Raw genomic sequence first — 17,831 nt, 5'->3', positions numbered from 1 at the left:
ATTTCTTGATTTACTATAATATTCTCATAATATATGAAAGTAAATCAAAAGGTAAAGTCCACGTACCCCCTTTAAATTATCATTCAATTGATAATGTACCTTCAAACTTTCAATTTGGATAATGTCTCCCTCCCCAAACTACCAAAAATTGTCAATGTTCTCCTAATGATGAAAATATATTTAATTAAAAATAAATAAATAAATAAAAAAATATAAAAATCAAGGGTAGCCAAATTTAATTTAATTTTTTTTAAAAAAAAGAATAATTTTTTTAATTAATATTTATTTTTAAAATAAATTAAAATAAGAAATTGCTTCTTTTTTTTTTCTTTTTTTTTTTTTTTTTTTTTATTTGTAAGGGTATTTTTGTTTTATTGAAAAAATTATAAGGTCATTTTTGTCTTTTTACTAGCCTTTGGAGGTACATTGATGATGTTTTGATAATTTGGTGAGACATTGTCGCAATTGAAAGCTTGAGAAAAACATTGTCAATCGGATGGTAGTTTAAGGAGAGGTACAAATGTAAATAATTGAATTCAAAATTGACACTCTGTGTTACCAAATATAAAAAAAATTGGAAAAAGTCCACATACATCATCAAACTGCTACCTAATTGACAATGTGTCCATGTCTCTCCCCCCAAACTTTCAATTGGGATAATATCTCCCCCAAACTACCAATACATTGTCAATGTACCACAAGGCCAATAAAAAGACAAAAATGACTTTATAATTTTTTTCAATAAAACAAAAATACCCCTATAAATTTAAAATGAAAAAAAAATGAAAATTTTATTTTTTTAATACAATTTTTAATTAAAAAAAAATCTTTAAAAAAATGAATATTCTTTTTTCTTTTTTCTTTTAATTTTTAAATTTAGCCACCCTTTGTTTTTATGTATTTATTTTTTAATTATTTATTTAGTTTTAGTTTTTTTTTTTTGAATTATTATTATTATTTTATTAAATGTATTTTTGTCATTGGGAAACATTGACAATTTGTGGTAATTTGAAAGGGACATTTTCCAAATTGAAAGTTGAGAGGACATTATCATTTAAATAGCAGTTTAAAGAAGTACGTGGACTTTACCCTAAAAAATACTCTAGGCTAGAAGCTTCGATCAAATTGGTTTTACAAGCCAAATTGGATGTACTTCCAAAGCACATAAAAGTAAAATGTCCCCAATGATTCTTTTTTTTTTTTTAATCAAAGGGAGAAAGAGGAAAGGAAAATGCCCCTAATGATTATATTAGGTGAATGATTTTACAAACAAGTAATAAGATAAATTATTACGTTCTAAAGGAACTTAAATCTTTTCAAATACAAAGTTTGGAATTAATTATACTTCTCTCTTTATTAATTGATCACTCATTAAATAGGGGATTACATGACTCCACGACTCAAACTAAAAGACTCGGAGATAAACTCCTACAAGGACTTGGAGATCAACTCCTATCCTACCAAGTGGAATGAATATCCACTGAAATTAAGCCACTAGAAAGCATTAACATAGTTATGGAGATAACTCCTAAATGGAAATAGACTTCCACTAAAAGCTCTAACTCTCCTACGATTTGATAACCCATACACCATATTAGAAGATGAGAAATGATTCTTACACATCTCTTGTACATCTCTATACAATCAAGTTTCAAATTCACTATTGAATTTGTGAGTTCAATGTAGGTCACATAAATTCAAAGGTAGATTGAAAAATAAAATGTATAAGAGATATACAAAAATCATTTCTCTTGCGAGGCTCAATTAAATACAATTAACTGCTACCAGTAGAATTTACTGTAAAATTCAACTTTCATAACAAATTAATTCGCAAGAGATGCTCTATTGAAGATGTGACTGCAATATAAGCGTGACAAGAATAGAATTCCTCATGAATATAAGACAAGAAAAAGGAAGTTGATTACAAAAATTGATTAAGAAGATAACGAGAGAATTCAGTAAGAAGAACAAAATGAAGTGAGAAGATTCAAGCAAGGTGTAATCCAATTGCTTGAATTTGAATATGTTACCAAAAATGAAGAGAATATTAAGAACGAAAGAACACAACAGATCAATGTGTGTTTTTGCGTCAAAAAACTACAGAATATCTCTTATAGTTGTTTTAGCGGTTTAGATGTAATTTCAATGTCTTTTTTTATAAAAAAAAAATTGGAATTAAATTTGGGCCATTTTCAAAACTAGAATAGGGAAAAAGAGTTCTACAAGCATATTTAGATTTAGATTTAGATTTTCAACAACCAGGGTTCAAAAACACATGGCAAAGCCACAGAAGTTGGTCAAAGGCAAGAATATTTAGATTTCATTTGAAATGTGAAGTATAAATACCATTACAACCACGGTTTAGATGCACATTTACAGAGCCAAAAGTTTGAGCAAATGTGAAGATAATGCCCAAAACAAAATCAAAAATCTCAAAAGCCTTGCCAACATAAACTATATCATATACCCATTCATTCACGTACTGCATTTTTTTCATTCCGATGCATCAAAAAGCAGGAAAAGCACGTAAATACCAAAAAGTTAGGCTTAACTATGTGAGTAATCATCCAAAACAAGCCACTCAACGGAAAGGGCTGACTGGTTCAGCAATAAAACATCACGTCCTTCACGTTGTCCCTGATCAGAGGAAGGGGCCGGAACTCCACTCTGCCGTCACTCCCAGCTGTGGAGCCGCTGTCCGATGTGTCACCCTCAATGTAGTATCGGGCTCGGAAAGCCACCAAATGGGCATAATACACCGGAGGAACTGCATAGGCAAATATCATTTCAGTGGTGTAAATAGCATCCACAACTTGATGCTAATTTAGATAAAAATAAAAAAGAAAAGGCGAGGAGATCAAACCTATGGAAACTGATCGAGTGCACCTTGCAAACCTGAAGAGGACTTTGTTAGTAACAAAATACAGAAAACAGAAAAGTTTTGCTATGCATGGTCACAAGTCAAAAGAACGATCAAGAGTTCATTTACGTGTAACATAAATTGTTTGTTAACGTCTGTAAGGAATCTGCACCGAATTTGTTCTCATCATACAACACATGGTAGCGTGTCGGCCGGCTAGTTCCCTACAAGTGCAGCAATACAAATGAAAAATCAAACTATTGCTTTACAATCAACATGTCTTTACGCATGCTTAAAAACCCATACATAACTTTAAGAAAAGAGTGCTTTGAAAAGTTAATTCGACCAAATGGCTCCAGTTTTACCTGAATTCCAGCATGGCTGATGAGGTAAAAGTCGAACCCCGTTGGATGGCAAATCGTGGTATCAACAACAGTACCTAAACAGAGAGATTCTACAAAATCAGTTTCGAGAAACCAAAAACACAAACACTATAATTGACCACAGGGAGATGAAACTTAGAACCTGGAAGAATATTGCCACTCTTGTCAGTCTGATCACGATTTCCATGATCTGCAGGAAAAAGCCTTGTATGATGTCTTTTCTGCACCACCACAAAAGTAACAGGCGGTAGATATCCCTCCTCAAGTGAGAGACAGGCCTGGAAGAATGTCTTACAAATTAGAGTTGCACCAAACTAACCATGCACATAAAGTTAACAACAAAAAACACTTATCAATCACATCGAAAACATGACTAATGGTTTTTACTTTTATGTCTTGTACACATAACATACTCCTGATTTTGAAGTAATACATGAAATGCTCTGGTAGCAATTCATTCAGAAATATAAAACTATTGCATTAAGCCAATATAGAATACCAAAAATAAATAAATAAATAAATAAAAGAAAAAGAAAGAGAAAAAAGCAACACAATTAGATTCAAATCAAATCAAATCAAACAATAAACCATATCAATTTTTGAAACTTCAGACTTTCTCAAACTATTGAGGCATTCATGTCTCGACAGATCTTGGTATCCCCCTATACAGGTCACTTAGTTCACAGCAAGATCTATACCTTTCTTATAGCATCCATCTCATAAAGCAGAACTTGACTGAACTGCCCTTCACTGACACCATCTCTGCCAAGTAAAACGAATTGATATAAGATACGACATACAAAAAAAAATGGCGATTGAAAACAAATTTTACCTGTAGAATATAATCCTGTAGGGTTTAAAATTAGTGGATTTTTTGAATGCCATAAGGAGTTCCCTGCAAAGAGGCCATAGATAATGGGGTGAAACCAAAAAAAAATAAAAATCAACAACAATAAAGTACTATGCATGTCAACTTCCTACCTAATCATTCCTCCATAAACTAAGCCCCTTTGAGGATCTTGAGATGATTTATAGAGATCTTGGATAATTTCATCACGATGAGCCTGTGCAGAGAAAAGCCCTCTGTACTTGGTGACCTCAGGCCAATCCATCGAAGCCACTACCTGTGTCAATCAATTGAACCATTGAATACAACTAAGTTAAACAAGGGCAAGAAAACTACTGAACATACCGCTGCTATTGATGGAGAAGAGTCCTCTCCTGGCTGGGGATGCGTCACATCCGCACCAAATATAATTGTAGGGCGATCAGACACAAGAAAAATTCTTCTATGTACAGCATCATTTAACACAGTGTTACGTCCCCCAACCTGTAAAGGTTTTACTTCTCAGTTCAAAAATTGAAAACTCAAGAATTTTACATGAGTCAATCAGAAATCAAATAGAACAAACCTTCACATTGATTTTGAGGGATACATTTTCAAGATACTGCAAACTAAGCTTTGATGCTTTCTTAGGCTGACAACACTGAGAAACAATACCAAGTTCTGTTTCACATACTCTTTTAATTTTCCCTGTGAACAGTAAGTAATCTATTGAGCAAAGATATTGGTTCTTATCACGAAGTCTGAACACCAATTAAATTACTCACCATACGACCCAGTGATGTCAGGCAAAATAACTATCAATAGCTGAAGCTGTTTTCCTGCCTGTCCAATTTCTGTAAACTTTTGCATACACTGCTTGTGAATATCCCTGAGAGCAATCTCAACTTCATTAGAATCAGCTGAACGTATGGGAACCCAAGGGTCTGGATTGAAAACCTGGCAAGACATTCAAAAGCATCCACAAAGTCAATTATTTAGATTCACGATGGGATCTGCACATCATGCAATCAAAAGAATTCATTTAATCAATAAAATCATACCATTCCTTTGCTTCTGCACATACTGATTAAGTCGTCACAAAAATCAAATGGAAAATCTCTGTTCAGTCGCGAGAAGTTAACACATGTCCAAAAATCCACTCGACCGCCATTGATCATTCTCTACAATATCAGCATCACAGAGAATAGTCTAGCTTAAAATATGTTCATGATTCCAGCACCATTTTCAAGAACTGTGCCACACAGGCCCAGTCCTTGTTTAGCATTTTCAATAATCATTCCCTTTTAAGTATTAGCAAGCAGAGTGAGTTTGCAGAAAAATCACTTTGTGATGCAATAAAACCACCTTCCAAAATAGTTGTAATGCTATTTACTGGTTGTCAGTAGATAGGTGAAAAGGAATAATAAGCATAATTTGCTAGAACCAAGCAACAAATACAAAACAAAACTACCTAACCTTGTTTATCATATTCCATCGCCCCATTTTGGGTTGTTCGCTTTGTTCATCATATAAAAGCTGCAAATGCGAAAGTGAGAGATTAAATTTGAGCGAAAGATTGCCTAAAGAGCTCAAACAAACAGAGATAAAAAATTACCATTGGAGATGGCAAAACTCGAGCCCGAACCAATGATTGTTCCTCCTGTACTTTAATTCCAAACTCCTTATTTACAAGCGAATTGCCAATAAAATTGTTTCGCTTAACCATCTTGAACAAAAGAGAACAATCCATTACCACATTACTGACATAAGCAGGTCTCCATTCAATTTATTTCAACAAAACGATATTGGTTAAAGTTATGGACTCATACCAACGACATAAGAACAATTTATCACCAAAATCAACATCATCAAAATACCTGGCTGATACTGTATTGCCCATCTTGAGGCCGTTGGCAAGTTGCTCTTAAAAGATTAGTCACTTGTCTTTCATTTAATCTCTTAGAGTATCTCTGTCCAGGAGAAATCTTACAAAGCTGTTACACAAAGATAATCCTTCAGAAACAGAGATGAAAGATAGTCATAACGCTGACACAAAATAAAAGGATAAAAAACTGTCTATAGCAATGAGAAAACCTCCATAGGCAAATATATAGGTTTTGTATCACTCCCAGCTTGAAGGGCAGGCAGATTCACATTCTTAAGCGCAATATTATATTTCTCACGATAATATTGAGCAACTGATATTTTCGTTTTCTTGTCATCAAGAGTAAACCTACAGGAACAAAAATCAGACAATAATCAGCAGGAACAAAATATAAGGCAATACACCAGAAAGAAATGCAGAGATGAGAGACAGAGACAGTAACAATCCATGATGGTAAGTGATATACTCATATAGGGAGGGAGGGAGGGAGAAGAATCATAGTGACTCACGTTAACTGGCTCGTTGGTTGTGTTGTTACCGCAGTGACTTTGTAACTTCTGGAATACTCCCTATTAGTAACCTCTACCTTGACTCCTCTCAGTGCTTTTTTAATCTGGGAATCAAAAAGCAAAGAGATTTACTCCATAAACTAAAGAAAAATACAGGAAAATAAAAAACCAAAACAAAAAAGAAAGAACTTATGCAAGCATGAACAAAAAATTGTAAGCAAAAACTCTCAAGTAAATATCTGAAAAGAAACAAGGGAGACATCCCGCTAATGATTTTAAAAGGAAACAAAAGAGCCATTTATCCTAATACCCTACAGCAAGCCTCTCTTAAATGATTTCTCAAGTAAATCTCTTTTGGAGGACAACACGCATGTTAACTATCTTAAATTCTGTTACTGTTTCAGGTCTTTGGTGAGTATTTGTGAGTAGACAGCTTTCATCCATCCCCCCACTCCTTTCGCATAAGCTCTAATTTAGATTAGAAACCACTATACATGCATCTTTCATTCAAAGACATAGTTAAATCATAAAGCACAAAATCTTATAGTAGCAAAAATAACCTTCAGACGATCTTGATCAGACAGAAGCCTTGAAATATTGAAATTAAAATGTTTGGCAACAAAATCTGTAACAAGAATCGGTTCATAGAACGCCTGAGCTGACACATCTGCGGCATTAGAATCAAATGTCAAAAGCAAGGCAATGTCAGTGCAATTCTTATTGAAACAAGTTACTCTACATGAATCCCCAAAGGAGTAGACGGAAGCAATACCAATATTAAGGGAAAGCCCCATTTGGGTAGGACGAAGACTCTGATAAAAGCCTCTCCAGTACTCTATACCATTGCCCAGCTCACCCGGTTCGCCCAACTCGGGAGAGAAAAATGATCTCCCCACAACGTTGTACCTAACGTCAAACAAGTCAATACATGTAAGAAGCAAGGATTTAATAAAAAAAAAAAAAAAAAAAAAAAATTAAAAAAAAGGTGTACAATTCTTAGAGGATAAAATTAGTTTACTTCTGTGATGGGGCCGCTCTAAGAACCACATCAAGAGCTTGAATGGTTTCTTGCGGAGAATCCAGCTGCCTACCGCTCAAATACTGTCGAAGACGATGAATGTCAGCCTTAGAAGCGAACTTGATTGTCACTTTGAACTGACGCTCCTTTCTGCACGTTGGACGGAGAAAATGCATTCAGATAAAATGAAAAATGAAAAAATAAAATTACAAAGATCAGATAAACTCGAACAGAGAGACACTCCATAGAGAAAAATACCTCACTGGCGCAGATGAGGAGACACGATCATCGTCTACCTTGACAACAAAGTCCTTCGACTGAAACGGCAATGGCCCTGCCGTATAGAGGCTCTTCCTGCCATCATATGCAGGAGTTCGCTTACCATAGTGTGAATTGTTCGACTTTACTAGCTGGTCAATTATATCTCTGCTGACTTTCTTTGAAATAACCTCAGGTGAGATGGAAACCTGTAGCAATTTAAATTAAAACAACATCACATATGTATCCCACCGTAATACACACAAACGAGGGGATCTGCGAACCAAAAACCTGATTACTAAATTAGCAGAAATGAGAACCGCTTCGGCTTTCGACAGAAAAAACAATAAAGGAAAATAAATTTTACAAGAAAAATGTCATCTCCATTTACGGACCATTTTCACATTCCACGAATGCAAAAATCCACGGGTGGGTTCGAAAACAAAAGGAAAACAATGTAAACAAAAGGCCTTCATCCTAAATTCATATGACCGGTTTTTTGAAAGAAAAAAAAAATAGGAGACTCACATCGTAGTGATGGAGATCTCTGTCCAAGACTTCCACAAGAAAATGATTTGCTCGTACAACTGTTTTCTTCCCGACGATCCCATACCCGGGCCTCTTGGGAAAGTCCAACGCCTTCGACGACGAAGGCGGCGCCGGAGCCTGCAATGTAAGCCTCTCCATCATTTCACGGCTCAGACCAGCCGCAGAGGTCGAATCTGGAACCGGTGGCCGAGAAGAACTCGACGCCTCAGAAGAAACCGGTGAAGCTAGAGTTGCTGGAGGAGGTCCAGCCGGAGGATTCGCCGGAGAGGAAGCTGTCGGTCCAGGAGCCGGAGAGAGAAGGTTGAAGGAGCACCGGGACCTCTTCCTCTTCCTCCTCCTCCTTCCCCACCTCTACCGCCTCCGCCTCTGCCTCTCCCGCCGCCTTGATAAGCCGCCAGGGATGGCTGGTCCCGGCGAGAGTTGACCCATTTTCAAATTATGGCTGTACGTCCTTCCTAGCTTCAGTCCATCAAGCTTGTTTCTGAAAAGTTGAATGCTCCCTTAACCTTTGTGGGAGTCTGAACGTTTATTATATAGCATGTACAAAGGTCACTTTACAAGGCAAGAATCAATTACAAAATACAAGCTAATCACGTTAACATTAACTTTCCATAGTGAGAAGATATCTGCTATAGTAGGAGAAAATATAATGACAGCTGCCGTTGACATGTGCGTGAATGGGCAAGTCTTTGAATGGCAAGTATATATTTGACAGTGTATGAAATAAGGCAGCTGGCGTGATGGCATATGGCAATATGGTATTTTGGGAATGAATTATGTGACAATCACAACAGAGATCTTGGGGACTTTCGTGAGGGTCACGTTGGAGCCCCTCAATATATATTCTGATCCTCAATATTCTTGTTTACAGTTTCCCTCCGGAAACAAAAAATAAAAAATAAAAAATAAAGGGAAAAGAAAGAAAGACTGTACGTCCTTCTAGCTTCAGTCGTGCAAGTCTTCCTCAAACAAACTTGAGGAAAGAGAGTACATTTTGTTGCGAAAACCACTTCTTCCTCAAGCACACGAAGGTGACAAAAAAATCTGCTTCGATTCTTCAAAGAACCCAAACCTTAGGAGCATCTTCTTCGGTTCTTCAGTTCTTCCTCAAGCAAAAAATATTTTTCTGTAAGTACTCTCCTAATCTCATGTCTTTTTCTCTTATATTTTTTTTTCACAGAGAGAACTTTCTCTTTTCGTCTTTTTGTTTTTGGTAGCTCATGGAAAGGAATCCCAAACCATTGTTTTGGAGATTTTCTCCACCGATGGTCTAACATTGTGGACGATTTCCATATAGTAAAATCATGGCTCTTATATATATATATATATATATATATATATATATATATATATATATATTCACATAGAGGACTTTTTCACTCTGTCTTTTTGTTTTTGGTAGCTCAGGAAACAAACTCAAACCATTGTTTTGGACATTTTCTCTACTGGTAATCTGAAATTTGTGGACCATTTCCGCATAGTAAAATAATGGTCCGCAATGTGGACCTTCTACAATCTTAACATAGTCCTCTCATTTCTCAAACTGGCCAAAAAAAAAAAAAAATCTATATCTAGAATGTACTTACAAAACAAAAAACTTGAAGTATACGGAAAATATATATGTGAAGAAAGAATGAAAGAATAAATAGGAGCTGATTTTTATTTAGCATATTTTGATTTTTATTTATTTTTTTATTTTTTTAAAATGACAGAAATCTACTATTACACCAAAAAGAAAAACAACCAAAAAAAAAAGGATGGATGGCATTGTCGGTGATCCCTCTCCCAATTTGAATACCCAAACAGATTGGACACCTGATGTTGGTATGGAATTTGATAATATAGAAGATGTATGGAAACATTGGGGAAATTATGGAAAGCAAATGGGTTTTGGTGTGAGGAAAGGTTTTCTAAATAAAAGTAAGTTAGATGGAAAAATAACATCAAGGGGATTTACCTGTTCTAAAGAAGGTGTTCGAAGAGTAGACAAGCGAAATCATCTTTACACTTGTCATCGAGAGAAAGTAAGGACTAATTGTGCTGTACGGTTGCATGTTTCATTAGTACGAGAGACTGGAAAGTATAAGGTTTATAATTTTGTAGCTGAACACAATCATTTTCTGCATCTTGAAGAAACCATTTATGTGATGAAGTCGCATCATAAAATGTCAGAAGTTCAAGCATCTGAAATTAATTTGGCTTATGATTAGAGAAAGGTTGGTGGTAGGGAAAATCTTGGATATACTGAGCTTGATCAAAAAAATTATCTTCGAACAAAACGGCAAAGGAACTTGATGTATGGTGAAGCAGCAAACTTATTGACGTACTTTCAAGAATAAATTAATAAAAATCCAGCATTTCATTTTGCAGTCCAATTAGATAATGAAGAAAAAATTACCAACATTTTTTGGGTTGATGCAAGAATGATTGCTGACTATGTCTATTTTGGTGACATGATGGCCTTTGATACTACATTCGGCACTAATAAATAATTGAGACCCCTAGCTATCTTTACTGGCTTTAATCACCGTAGAGGAGTTGTGATTTTTGGGGCTACACTTCTATATGATGAAACAGTAGAGTCATTTAAATGGCTTTTTGGAAGTTTCTTAGATGCACATGCGAGTAAAAAGCCTCGATAGATTTTTACAGATCAAGATGCTGCAATGGCAAAGGCATTAGGTGAGGTGATGCCTGAAACCTGACATGGATTCTGTACTTGACACATCATGCAAAATGACATCAAGCATATGGAGAATTTTATGAAAGATGATTCTCATTTTCTACGAGACTTTAAATCTTGTATGTTTGAGTATGATGATTCGGTTGAATTTGAAAATGCTTGGAAGAAAATGATTCAGAACTATAATGTCGGCTCAGTTAGTTGGTTGGACAGTATATACAAATTCAAGACAAAATAAGCCAGGTGCCACACGAAGAATGCCTTTACTTTGGGAGTGAGAAGCACTCAACTCAATGAAAGCTTGAATGCTGACTTGAAAGGTTACTTGAAATCAGATTTGAGTATGGTTGAATTTTTTCAACATTTTGAACGGGTTGTAGAGCAAAAGCGACATAAGGAATTAGAGGTTGAATTTAATGCTCGAGAAAAATTGCCTACATTAGGATTGAAAAATTCCCCTTTGTTGAAGCAGGTAGCACAAACATATACCCCTGTGATATTTAAAAAATTTCATGATGAGTATGACTATACATCAACAGCAATCATAAAACATCGTAATGATAACCAGTTAGTTCATGAATATATTGTTGGGGATTTTTATGAAAGTAGAGAGTATAAAGTGGTTTGCGAGCCTACATATCAAATAATTTCATGTAGTTGTAGGAAGTTTGAAACATTTGGAATTTTGTGTTGCCATGCTTTGAAATTTTTTGACTGGCTTGATATAAAGATAATTCCTAGTACATACATTTTAAATAGGTGGACAAGAGAAGCGAAGAGTGAATACATCTTAAATACTATGACAAAGAATGTGGAAGATGATGTGAATTTAAATGTTGCACAACAATGTAGAAGATTATGTCCGATGCTAGTGGAATTAGCCATCGGAGTAGCTGACAATGAAGATGCAAATGCTTTTGTAGAGAAATTGGTAAAAGAAATGCGAAAGCAAGTTCAAGATATTAAAAAGGGTTCGAGTGCCACTCTTGATAATGGAGCTCAATTGTCATTGTCAGATGGCAATGAAAATGCAAATCACACCCCATTCATTGAGAAATTACTTGAAACGGTCAAAGGGATCAAGAAGAAGGAAGGTCGAAAGGGTAAAAAATGATTTAAAGGTTGGGTTGAGAAGCAATCAAAGAAGAAAAAAATTGCAGCAAAGAGTATTGTTGGAAAGATTCATCTTAGGTAACATTCTAGCTTTATAAATTCGTATTCGTCTATTAGATTTGAGTTTCATTATTCGATTAATTACATTTTCTTCTAAGTCACAGGAACTTAATTGCTCTCTTAACATTCGGGGTGGCAACTCTAACTTACATGTAGAAAGTCATTCTCATCAAGTAAGCATTATTTGAGTTTATAGCGAAATAGCCTACTTAGAAGAAAAAAAATAAAACAAAAAAAAAAAAAAAAGAGAGGAAGAAGTAGCCTAAAATCATTTTACAAATTATGATATGTCCAAATCCATTCTCTATTTGTGGCTTTTGTTAATGAGATTTTATTTTTGTTTTATAATATAACAAATTGATCAAGTGCCTTATTCAGTACCAATGACAACATTTGAAGAATCGTTTCAATATAGATGTGAAATTAGTCTCAATGAATTTCTACCGGTACACTTTACCATTTTTACTCTTCCAACAAATTAATTTTTTTTTTCTATGATTATTGTGATTATATAGAGACAATTTTTACCATTCTTATGTGATTTTTGTGATAATTATATAGGGACAATTTGATAAAAGTTCATTGCCCTTATCTTTTCAAGTATCAAATAATGCCTATATTAGTCAAGTAAAAATATACATTTTATTCATGCTTTGAAAACAATAATGCATTTCATATGAGCCTTATTAAATGATAATTTTTTTTTTTTTTGGGAACTAATGAGTTAAATCTTACACCAACATCCCTTGCTGATAGCACAAATGCAAATGTGAACTTCATAAATTTTTTTAGTAAGTAACAAGCTTACGATTGGAGAGAATTTTTTTCTTTAGCATATTCTTATTGAGTTAATTTTAAAAATTAACTTTGATTTTGAAATATGTACAAGAAATTGATTTCTCTATCGTCAGTTGGAAAAATTAATTAAGTTAGTATGGTGGTGCAAGTTTAAATGGTGGTCAAGAATTGTAATTTTTTGTTGTTTTGGTGGGTTGGCGTTCTATGTATAACATTTTTGTGTTGGAATTATATTATTTTTGTGTTGGAATTAAGTTACATTGCTCATGAGATTATACAATTGTCGTTGTGGTTGATGTCCGTTTCCTCTCTTAAACTCGTTTGATAAGCCAATGCCTTGCTCCTATAGAAGTAGTCCTTACCATTTACAATGGCAGATGATGTTGAAAATTTATATGAACCTACAGAGAACACATCTTAATGATAACCGATCGGGGCTTGTCTCCAAATTTTCTAGCAATTGGATGCTTGCAGGAAGACTTGCAATTGGGCCAGGTGGTGTTCGTGCCTCAAATTGCACTATAGTAAATGAAATTTATGTTTGGTTCTGCAGAAATTGTAATGGCATGATATTATGATGTTTTATGTTTAAATTGGGTTTGTTGATATACTGGTGGATATTTTGTTATCATTGTAACATTAGGTTGGCATATTTAGCCATATGAAACACAAAATCTGAAAACAATACAAGCAAAATCTGAAAATGCTTCATACATTCTAGCTCTATAAATAGTACAGACTCTAGCAGCAACCTAAAAACGCCTCATACAATGCCTTTGTCGATTTTGTTCATCACAATGGTTTGGTTTACATGGGCTTTAATGGCAATCCATTCACCTGGAGTAATTCATGGCAAGGTAGATAGCGTGCTGCTGTGTGCTGCCACCATAAGCAGTAGCCACAATGGGCTGCTGCTTGGCAGCAACGGCGACTTAGAGGGGTCGTCGTTTTCCCAGGAATGGGCCACCAGTTTTGGTGACGGGTGATGCCGCTAGAAGCAGCCTCTTCCTTATTGTACGACACTAGCCACGAAGAGGGCTGCGGCAGAAAACCACTCAATGGTTGGGACTGAGGAGATCGACCAGTGGAGGGCTGTGGGTTTCGAGTTAGTAAAGCACGTTTCACAATGGCAATACTGTAAATATGAATAAAAATACCCATATCAAATTTTGATGCTTTTCAAGAATGTGAACAGTTATTTCACAAATCTTCCAAGCACACAATCGAACAGACCAATATACCAAGGCAGTTCAAATGCAAACCTCTAAAACAATTAAAGCATATTAAGAAGTTTGTTTCACGGAGAACAAATAATATATTATGAATAGAAACATTCGTATGCTATTCAATCGTACGTGAACAAATTACGTTCACGAAAAATACTGGATTCAATAATATCCACACAAATTGAGAATCAAAGATAACTTAATGCTGAACAAAATAGCATAAAGGTGGCTTTGATACCACATGTTAGAACATATAAACTTAATCATGCTCAATCTAACATGTGCAGCGGAAATAAAAAACAGGATCTAGGCTTACCTTTTGCCATCTTTGTTCAAGTATTTCTACAAACATCTAAAAACAAAATAATGTTATCTAAGTGATCTTCTGGCATGTGCCTATGAGTGTGCCAAAAGATGGATGCATAGGGCTCCTTATATAGGCAGACTAAGGACCCTCGTCATTTATTAGTAGCTGATTATTTTCCCCCATCAACGAAAATAAATCAGAATAATTAATATAGAAACTATTATTTTCATGAACCATAATGTGAAATATAAAAAACGTTTAAATCATATTGAATACAATTATTATAATTACTGTTACAATAATTAAAAGCTGTAACTGTTACATCAAATTAAATATGACATAAAGAACACTTATGTAATTTCTTACAGTACCATCAAAGTTTCTTCGCTCTATCAAACTCAAATTCACAATTAGGGGTGTAAACGAGCCAATCCTGAGCGGGTATTGCCTGTCCGGGATCGGCTCGTTTAAGTAACAGTAAAGCTCGAGCTGAAAAATCCTGTGCGAGATCGGCTCGCGTAGGTAAATATATTGTCCGAGTCCGAGCTCGAGCTCGAGCTCGGCCCGTATCATACAAATCAAATTATTTATTTTAGCATTAAAAAAAAAAACCACATTCATAAATAATCTTTCCAACCGAAATTTCAAATGAAGTATTATAATTTTGCTAAAATTTTATATAAGTACACAAAAAAAGAAACAAATTAAGTAAAAATGAAGTAAAAATGAAGTGAATTTTAAAATCACAATTTGATCAAAATTTAATAGTGATCAATCGCCATTTCAATGGTAATTTTAAAAGCCACCTTATTTTTTGAGTTAAAGACACAAAAGTGACACAAGATAAACTTCTAGCATTACTCCTCTAATAAAAAAATTTGGTCCGAATAGATAGCTAAAGGTGAGAATAGTGATATCCATCGATAATTGTTTAATATACATAATATTGCTTTAAACTTCCAATATTATGTTCCAAGTGTAAATGGAAGGATTCCTATACCAAACTTTCATATAATACTCATCATAGTCGATGGAATTTTCTTATATCACAATGTTGTTGGATCTTGTTTTGTTTATTCTCCGAGGAAATTAAAGAAACAAAAATAAATAAATAAAAATTGTGATTTCTGAAATCAGATATGCTCTGGCTAATATTTCACGTTGCAATCGATGGTCGGTCTTCTAGTTCGGAGGCCAGGCGGATTCAATAATTATAGAAAATTATTTCTATTCAAAAAATTAAACCAAAAAAAAAAAAATGCCAAACCAAAAATGGTTGATTAATTACGTTTGGATGTGGCTATTGAGCTGAAAACTTTCTTGCAGCAACTTGGACTAGAAGGATGATAAGTTCATGGCAAATATATAGTTACGGTGGAAGCAGAAAAAGAATAGGGTGACCATTTGTTTTGTGATGAACTGATCGATGATCAGTTCATGCAGTTCAGTTCACATGTGTCTTTTGCTGTTGATGATTAATTTTTTTATTTTTGTGTAATTTTAAATACTTATCTCCCATGAGTAAAATGCGATACATTACCTTAATTTACCTCATTATCCTTCATCATCCCACCAAAGTTAATGAGCCATGGTCCCCTCAACCATTTGGTGCATTAAAATTAATTTTTTGATTGAGGGGACCATGCCATGCATAAGGATCCTCTCTAGTTGAGTTTCAATAGGAGAGGAGCTGGTCCTTTTTGGGGAGGGATATTTTTGTAATTTCACGAGGATCTTGGTTCATGTTAGATAGGTTTTGTCGCTTTGAGGTGATAAATAGAATTACTTCACTTCAATATCATTGGGTTGATGTTCCAATGTTCATCGGCGCTTAAATTTTATATTTTATATTTTAATAAATGATGATCTAAGCAATGATAGACATTGTTACACTGATCCGGTTGTATAAGAGTGAGATAGGAGATGAATATGTGGCATTACTCTTAATTTTGCTTCTTTTTTTTTTTTTTTTTTTTTTTTCCAAAGGCAAATATTATTAAATAAACTACTATACGCATGTTATATAATTAGGATAACAAGTTAGTGAAAATAAGTTTTTGAACCAGCAAAGACTTTCAGAAAGAAAAATCAATCATTGACTTTCAAGTTAATTCCAGTTATATAGCCGTCACTAAAGCGCATTTTTCTTTTTAAAATTACAAAAGGGAAGACAAAAACAAAGTGTAGTTGAAGCAGCCTTTGGGCAAAGCCATTTGCTTCGAATAAAATCTGAAGCAAGATTTGGACTACAAGATAAACCTTTTTTTTTTTTTTTAATAAATTATGAGATGCAATCAATAGTTGAAACTTGTTCTTCCCCACTCCCAGGACCTATCAGATAAATTATGATAGTTCCTCAAAATTGATATTAATTGTATTATTTATGTTATAATAAATCGATTATTATATATAAAAAGTATATGGGTTCTGTAAAAATATTTTGGAAGATTTTTTTTTTTTTTTTAAGTATTTTGTGAATGTTTTATTTTTATTTTTGGGTTAAATACATATTTGCTCCCTGTGCTTTACGACCTTTATTTTTTGCCCCCTCAGTTTCACTTTTTATCAAATTTGGTACTTGTGGTATATGAAAAGACGGAAATGGTACCTTCGTCTGATTTCCCGTCCAAAACTAACGTCCACCCACGTTATTGGGTACCTAAAAATTTAAAGCCCAGAACCCAATTTTTTACACGTCGTTTCCAACAACATCTAGACAACAACATGACAAAAAATGCCGTGAGTGGACGTTAGTTTTGGACGGGAAATCAGACGGAGGTACCATTTCCGTCTTTTCATATACCACAGGTACCAAAATTGATAAAAAGTGAAATTGAGGGGGTAAAAAATAAAGGTCGTAAAGCACAGGGGGCAAATATGTATTTAACCATTTATTTTTTAAAAAGTTAATGTTATTTTTTAAAATAAAACTTTACCAAATAGAGACATGATACTTAATTTTCAAAACAGTCATTATAAGTTAATAATTTATACAGGGATGAAAAATAATGGTCAACAAAAATCATTTTCAGTTTTACCGTAAAAGGCTTTTTAATTTTTGAAAACGATTTACGTTTTTTGAATTTAAACTCTTCGTCCTTGCATGCACGTTTGTGAGAATCTACCACCGTCGGACATCGAAGTTTGTTGGTAGCTTGAATCTACCGTTGAAAGTCTCAAATTTTGATATCCGATTGTTGTGCACCCATTGGATTTCTGCAATTGTCTGCTCGCCGGTGTCGTAATCCAGCCATTGATATGGCGAAGCCCGACTGGAATCTAGCCAAACTTGTTTGCTGGAATCTGACAACAGTGACCTGACGTTGCTGGATTCCATTTTTCGCTATTTGTAATTT

At 34.4% G+C, this 17,831-nt stretch overlaps 1 pseudogene; it reads right to left on the bottom strand.

Moving 5' to 3' along the window:
* Positions 1–2,349: 2,349 nt before the first annotated feature.
* Positions 2,350–8,719, bottom strand: LOC133873249 (protein argonaute 5-like; annotated as a pseudogene).
* Between the last annotated feature and the right edge of the window lie 9,112 nt (positions 8,720–17,831).

The sequence above is a fragment of the Alnus glutinosa genome, chromosome 7 (assembly GCF_958979055.1).
Source record: "Alnus glutinosa chromosome 7, dhAlnGlut1.1, whole genome shotgun sequence".
NCBI lineage: Eukaryota > Viridiplantae > Streptophyta > Magnoliopsida > Fagales > Betulaceae > Alnus > Alnus glutinosa.
Note: the sequence above shows the minus strand (reverse complement) of the source record. Positions and strands in the feature narration are given on the sequence as shown.